Genomic DNA, 8011 nt, shown 5'->3' on the forward strand with positions numbered 1-8011 from the left:
TCCAAAGGCAAGCCAGTTCAACTAAGAAGACTGGACCTCAAGCCTGTGGCTAGAGGATGGTTGGAGTTCATTCAACGCTTCATCATTCCTACTAGCAACCGATCTGAAGTTACTGTGGATTGGGCCATCATGATCCATAGCATCTTGATTGGAGAGGAAGTGGAAGTTCATGAAGTCATCTCTTGAATTCTACAAAATAGCCGAAAAGTCCTCCACCATGGCTAGGCTAGCTTTTCCTCACCTTATTTGCCATCTATGTTACTCAGCTGGAGTTATCATAGAAGGAGACATCCTCATTGAAGAGGATAAGCCCATCACCAAGAAGAGGATGGAGCAAGCAAGAGGGACCCTCCATGGATCTCAAGAGATGCATGAGGAAGCTCATCATCAAGAAATCCCTGAGATGCCTCAAGGGATGCACTTTCCTCCCAACAACTATTGGGAACAACTCAACACTTCTCTAGAAGACTTGAGTTACAATATGGATCAATTAAGGGTGGAACATCAAGAACACTCCATCATTCTCCATGAAATTAGAGAAGATCAAAGAGCAATGAGGGAGGAGCAACAAAGGCAAGGAAGGGACATAGAAGAGCTTAAGGACATTGTTGGTCCTTTAAGAAGAAGACGCCACTAAGGTGGACTCATTCCTTGTTCTTATTTTCTCTACTTTTCGGTTTTTATGTTATATGTTTATTTATGTTTTGTGTCTCTACATCATGATCATTAATAGTTAGTAACTATGTCTTAATGTTATGAATAACTCCATTAATCCTTCACCTCTCTTAAATAAAAAAATGTTTTTAACTCAAAAGAACAAAAAGTACATGAATTTCGAATTTATCCTTGAATTTAATTTAATTATATTGATGTGGTGACAATACTTTTTGCTTTCTGAATGAATGCTTGAACAGTGCATATTTTTTATCTTGTTGTTTATGAATGTTAAAAATGTTGGCTCTTGAAAGAATGATGAACAAAGAGAAATGTTATTGATAATCTGAAAAATCATGAAATTGATTCTTGAAGCAAGAAAAAGCAGTGAAAAACAAAATCTTGCGAAAAAAAATATGGCGAAAAAAAATAGAAAGAAAAAGAAATAGCAAGCAAAAAAAGCCAATAGACCTTAAAACCAAAAGGCAAAGGTAAAAAGGATCCAAGGCTTTGAGCATCAATGGATAGGAGGGCCCAAGGAAATAAAATCCAGGCCTAAGCGGCTGAATTAAGCTGTCCCTAACCATGTGCTTGTGTCATGAAGGTCCAAGTGAAAAGCTTGAGACTGAGTGGTTAAAGTCATGATCCAAAGCAAAAAGAGTGTGCTTAAGAGCTCTGGACAACTCTAACTCGGGACTCTAGCAAAGCTGAGTCACAATCTGAAAAGGTTCACCCAGTCATGTGTCTGTGGCATTTATGTATCCGATGGTAATACTGGAAAACAAAATGCTTAGGGCCATGGCCAAGACTTATAAGTAGCTGTGTTCAAGAATCAACATACTTAACTAGGAGAATCAATAACACCATCCGAAATTCTAAGTCCCTAGAGAAGCAAATCATTCTGAACTTCAAAGGAAAAAGTGAGATGCCAAAACTGTTCAGAAGCAAAAAGCTACAAGTCCCGCTCATCTAATCAGAATTAATATTCATTGATATTTTGGAATTTATAGTATATTCTCTTCTTTTTATCCTATTTGATTTTCAGTTGCTTGGGGACAAGCAACAATTTAAGTTTGGTGTTGTGATGAGCGGATAATTTATACGCTTTGTGGCATTGTTTTTAGGTAGTTTTTAGTAAGTTCAAGCTACTTTTAGGGATGTTTTCATTAGTTTTTATGTTAACTTCACATTTCTGGACTTTACTATGAGTTCGTGTTTTTCTGTGATTTCAGGTAATTTCTGGCTGAAATTGAGAGACTTGAGCAAAACTCTGATAGGAGGCTGACAAAGGACTGCTAATGCTGTTGGAATCTGACCTCCCTTCACTCGAAATGGATTTTCTAGAGCTACAGAACTCCAAATTGCGCGCTCTCAACGGCGTTGTAAAGTAGACATCCAGCGCTTTTCAGCAATATATAATAGTCCATACTTTATTCTGGAATTGACGATGTAAACGGGTGCTCAACGGCAGTTCCATGTTGTTGTCTGGAGTAAAACGCCAGAAACACGTCACGACCCGGAGTTGAACGCCCAAAACATGTTACAACTTGGCGTTCAACTCCAAAACAAGCCTCATCTCGTGGATAGATCAAGCTCAGTCCAAACACACACCAAGTGGGCCCCAGAAGTGGATTTATGCATCAATTACTTACTCGTGTAAACCCTAGTAGCTAGTCTAGTATAAATAGGATAATTTACTATTGTATTAGACATCTTTGGTCTCAGTTTTATTTTATTCTTCATCTGAGGAGACTATTGATCACGTTTTGGGGGGATAGCCATTCGGCCATGCCTAAACCTTTCACTTATGTATTTTCAACGGTGGAGTTTCTACACACCATAGATTAAGGGTGTGGAGCTCTGCTGTGCCTCAAGTTTCAATACAATTACTATTATTTTCTATCCAATTCAAATTATTCCTATTCTAAGATATTCATTGCACTTCAACTTGATGAATGTGATGATCCGTGACACTCATTATCATTCTCACCTATGAACACGCGTGATTGACAACCACTTTCGTTCTACCCTAGACCGGGCACATATCTCTTGGATTCCTTAATCAGAATCTTCGTGGTATAAGCTAGAATTGATGGCGGCATTCATGGGAATCCGGAAGGTCTAACCTTGTCTGTGGTATTCCGAGTAGGATTCCGGAATTGAATGACTGTAACGAGCTTCAAACTCCTGAAGGCTGGGCGTTAGTGACAGACGCAAAAGAATCAATGGATTCTACAGGAGTAAGAAGGATTGGATGAAGCAGTAGGAAAGCAGAGATTCAGGAGGAGCACAGCATCTCCATACACCTATCTGAAATTCCCATCATGGAAATACATGAGTAAGTTTATCCTTATTTTATGTTTATTTATTATTTATTAATTTTTGAAAATCCATAATCAATTATAATCCGCCTGACTGAGATTTACAAGGTGACCATAGTTTGCTTCATACCAACAATCTCTGTGGGATCGACCCTTACTCACGTAAGGTTTATTACTTGGACGACCCAGTACACTTGCTGGTTAGTTGAACGGAGTTGTGACCACACATAGTAAAGAGCTATTATCTCGAATTAAATTTTATACAAGTACAAAGAGTACGAATCACAATTTCGTCAACCACCACGCGACAGCGTGCCCCACGCGATCGCGTGGATTCAAATTTACTAACCCCCAGTGATGCAAAACCCTACCCGTCGTGTCCCCATTCCCCTTCTTCTTCCTTTCTTCTCTGCAACCCACCCCCAACCACCTCCTACCGCCGCACCACCCTCGCCCACCCAGCCCCAACCACGACACCACCCCCTTCTTCCTTCCCTCTCTTTCTTCTCTCTCTCTTCTCTTCCTCCCTCCACCACCACTGCCCCCTCCACGGCCAGCCCCCACCACGAACAGAACACCACCACCGCGCAACCCAGTTCTGCCACCGTGCCACCGTGCCCCTCCCAGTACCACCGCAACCACACCCCTGCCATCTCTCAGTTCCCTAGCCTATTTCATACGCCTACTAGGTTCCATCGAATGCCACCTTTCTTTCATTCATAGTTATTTGCATATTTTTCAGTTTCTGTTTAACATTAGGCTAGTTAGAGATGCTTTTTTTATAGTGGATTATAAGTTGTTAGGTAGCTAGGATAGATTGTATTGCATGAGATTCCACCACTTTACCTTACTCTTTATCTTGGATTTAGCATGAGGACATACTATTGTTTAAGTGTGGAGAGGTTGATAAACCAATATTTTATGATATATATTGTGCTCAATTTAAGTGATTTATTCAACCCTTCACATACTTATTCATGTAAATTGCATGGTTTTACTTTCCCTTCCTTATTATGTGATATATGTGAAATACATGTTTTCCTATGCTTTAAAAATAATTATTTTAATTACCCTTTATTACCATTCGATGCCGTGATTTGTGTGTTGAGTAGTTGCAGAGCTTCTGAGGTAGGAATGACTTAAAGGATGGAAATGAAACATACAAAAATGGAAGGAAAGCACAAAATTGAGTTTTCGAAGAAACTGGCAGCGACGCGAACGCATGGACGACGCGGCTGCAAGCCCAGCGCGAAAAGGGAGTGATGCGAACGCGTGACAAGGAAAACTCCAGATGACGCGACCGCGTGACCCACGCGTACGCGTGACAGATGCCACGCACCAGAAATTACAGAAAACACGCCCAGTGATTTCTGAAGCCCTTTTTAGCCCAGATCCAAGTCCAAGAGGCATAGATTAGAGGTTATGAAGTGAGGGAATGCATCCATTGAGAGGGAGATCTCCAGTTATTTTTCACTTTTCATAATTTAGATGTAGCTTTTAGAGAGAGAGGTTCTCTCCTCTCTCTTAGGTTTTAGGATTAGGATTTCTTTTAGTCATTAGGATTGTTTCTTCGTACCAGGTTCAATAATTTATGTTTCTCCTCTATTTTTGTTTACTCTAAATCTTTTATTTGTATTTGATTTATGTTGCCCAAATTGGCTTATGAACTTTTCCATGTTGGGATTGATTTTCTTAATTAATACACATTGAGGTATTTCAGACTCATGATTGCTTTTCCTTATTTATAATTTAGATTATTTACTATTGGCTTAGGTTGATTAATTGGTAACTCTTGAGCTGTCAAACTCAATCGTGATTGATAATTGATATCTTCGCTGATTAATTTAGATTCCTATAACTCTAGTTTTTCCTTAAGGAGTTGACTAGGACTTAAGATGTTAAATTAATTTGTCCACTTAACTAACCTTCATAGTTAGAGGTTGACTTGGTGGGAGCAAAAATATAATTCTCAGCACCATTGATAAGGATAACGAGGATAGGACTTCCAGTTTTCATACTTTGCCAAGAGTTTTTAGATATTAATTTATTAATTCCTGCAATCTATTTCTCCTATTCAAAACCCAAAAATACTGTTTTCCATAACCAATAATAAATCATACTTCCCTGCAATTCCTTGAAAAGATGACCTGAGGTTTGAATACTTCGGTTTATAAATTTTATTGGGTTTGTTACTTGTGACAACGAAACGTTTGTAAGAAAGGTTGATTGCTTGGTTTAGAAACTATACTTGCAACGAGAATTTATTATAACTTCTAAATCATCAATCTTCAGTTCTTCAACATGGTTCTTAGACAACCAGTCCAACCCCAAGATAAGATCAAGACCGATCATCGGCAAGCAGATAAAATTATGGACAAAGTCACGTTGCTTGACCCTAAATGCAACTTGCAGGCATCCTAACCTAGTTATCATAGCTTCATGGGTGGAATTATACACCTTTAGGTCATAACCTACAACTACAATCTTCAAGCCTAACTCACTAGCTTTTTTGAATGCAATGAATGAATGTGTTGCTCCCGAATCAAATAAAGCATTTAAAGTTTGACCAGCCATTTCATAGTTACCTCGGATAAGTGTCCCGGATCCCTCAGTACCTATAGCTGACGTGGTGAACACTTGACCAGTCTGCTATTCTTTCCCTGCACCTTGTTCCTACTTCTCCAGACAGTTTGCGGCTTTATGCCCTGCCTTACCACAAGAGTAACACAAGCCCCATCCGGCCTTACACGGGGCTCCCGGATGGTGACTTCTGCACCTAGCACAAGCTTGCTCATTCTGAGGCTGCTTTCCAAATCCCTTTCCTTGGGAGTTGTTGTTGTTCAACCTCCTAAAAGAGCCTCCCAGCTTGAAAGGCGGACCTCTAGGTGCAAATTTTTTCCCTCGGTTCTGTGAGAATGATCCCTTGTGAATTCCCCTTTCTACAACCGCCTTCTTCACACACTCTTCAGCAACCCTACTCTTGTTCACCAATTCAGAGAAAGTTCTGATCTCCATTGGTCCCACTGAGCTAAAGATATAGCTTCGGAGTCCTCCTTCATACTTAATGCAGTTCCATTCCTTATAGTCTTCCGGAGTTCCCTGACACATACGGGAAAACCTGAACAGCTCCTCAAACTTGTCAGTATACTCAGATATGGACTTAGTACCTTGCTTCAGCTGTAGCAACTCAAGTTCCTTGGCCATCCTGGTAGAAGTTGGAAAGTACTTCTTGTAGAAATCCTCCCGAAAGGCATCCCAAGTGATATAGTCATCACCCTGCTGCAGAAGACATCGGACTCATTGCCACCAATGCGATGCTTCCCCAGTGAGCAAATAGGTAGCAAACTCAACACACTGCCCTTCAGGTACCACCTACGCTTGCAATACTCGCTCCATAGCCTGAAACCAGATGTCGGCTTCAGTCGGGCTAGTAGTTTCCTTGAACTTAGGTGGATTAACCTTCAAGAAGGTTGCCAGTGTCATCGGGCTCTGAGCTCCGCCTCCGTCATTGCCATGGTTGTTCATCGGTTGCCCGAGAGCCTCTGCAGTGGCCTGCAGAGCAGCAGCCATATTCTCCAATGCTGCCATAAAGTCTATCAGGTCATTTGGGTTGGCTCCCAGCCCCCGCGCATTAGTACGATCTCTCCTACGACCTCTACTACATCCATGAGGCGCCATCTAGTTCCTATACACAACAAACAATCGAGTATGGTAACAGTGCCCACATATCTAACATGTAATGTTCTGGGAAAGCCAAAGACAATCCTAGAACTTCTAATAGATAATTCAAAGCTTATAAATAGGCTAAACTATAAATTGCAACAGACTAAAGATCTTCAGTCTAATTAATGCTTCCCTTTCCAATTCCTTCAGACCTCCCAACCACCAGCAGGAGTATAATATTGCAAACACAGTTATATCAGACAAGAGATATACAAATAGGAAATAGATACAGAATTTAGACAATTAGCAAGTATTATGCAGTCAATTAGGCAATCTCGAACAATTCACATTATATGCATATGATGTATGCCTGTCCTGATGGCTAATGATATCATCTGTCAGTATAGCCAACCCGACAAGTCCTGGTAGCTGACCATTGGACTGTCCTTCTATCGTGCATCCCCAACTTGAGTTATTCTTGATCATCATCATGATCATAATCATAATCATGCTGGGATGTAAGCTTGTAGATTGATTTCTGGAAACCTTGCTTTGTTACTGCCTCCAAAGGATGCCCCAAGACTTTGGTTTGAGTCTTGGGGTTTTCCTTTTCTTTGTTCCACCGCCTGAGAAGTATTGACCGAGTTGTTTTCTCCCTTTGTCTGAGATGTTTGTGGTAACCCCATCTTCTTTTCTTACTTGTAGGGTTAGTTGGCCTCATGTCTTCTCGCAATAACATTGTAGAGATGTCTTCCAGAGTTCCCGAGGGGATGTCCGATTGGCTGGACTCCCTTGTTTTGTTGCGTGTTTCTGTTGTGGATGCTGAGTTTTGCACAGAGCTGAGGAAGCGCCATAGGATTTGTGGTAACAATGCCCATGAGGAGGATTATGAGCATGTTGCTCCTGATTCTGACGAGAGAGTTTGTTTTCTGACTTCCGTTGAGGGAGAGCGTCCCTTCTTTTATGCTTATGAATACTTCTTCAGTCAGTTGAACATTACTTTTCCTTTTAACACTTTCGAGACCGACCTGTTGTGGTTGTGTAATATTGTCCCATCCCAGCTTCACCCAAATTCCTGGGGTTTTATTAAAATTTTCCAGCTTCTCTGCCGAGAATTAGATGTAACACCCTCTCAAACTCTTTTCCTTTACTTGTTTGTTTCCGCCAAGCCTGGCGGTTCTTCAAAAAAGAAAGCTTCCTGGGTTTCCTTCAGGTCCGCCCAGGGCCATAAAGTTTTTGCTATGTATGACGAGTCCTTTAAGGACTTCAAGAATTACTTCTTTAAGGTTCGTGCTGTCGAGGGGGCCCGCCCCTTTTTTCTTGATGAAAATGATGAGCCTTCTTTCCCTCTAGAGTGGCAGAAGGATGTAAGA

This window comes from Arachis duranensis, chromosome 4, assembly GCF_000817695.3.
Source record: "Arachis duranensis cultivar V14167 chromosome 4, aradu.V14167.gnm2.J7QH, whole genome shotgun sequence".
Classification (NCBI taxonomy): Eukaryota; Viridiplantae; Streptophyta; class Magnoliopsida; order Fabales; family Fabaceae; genus Arachis; species Arachis duranensis.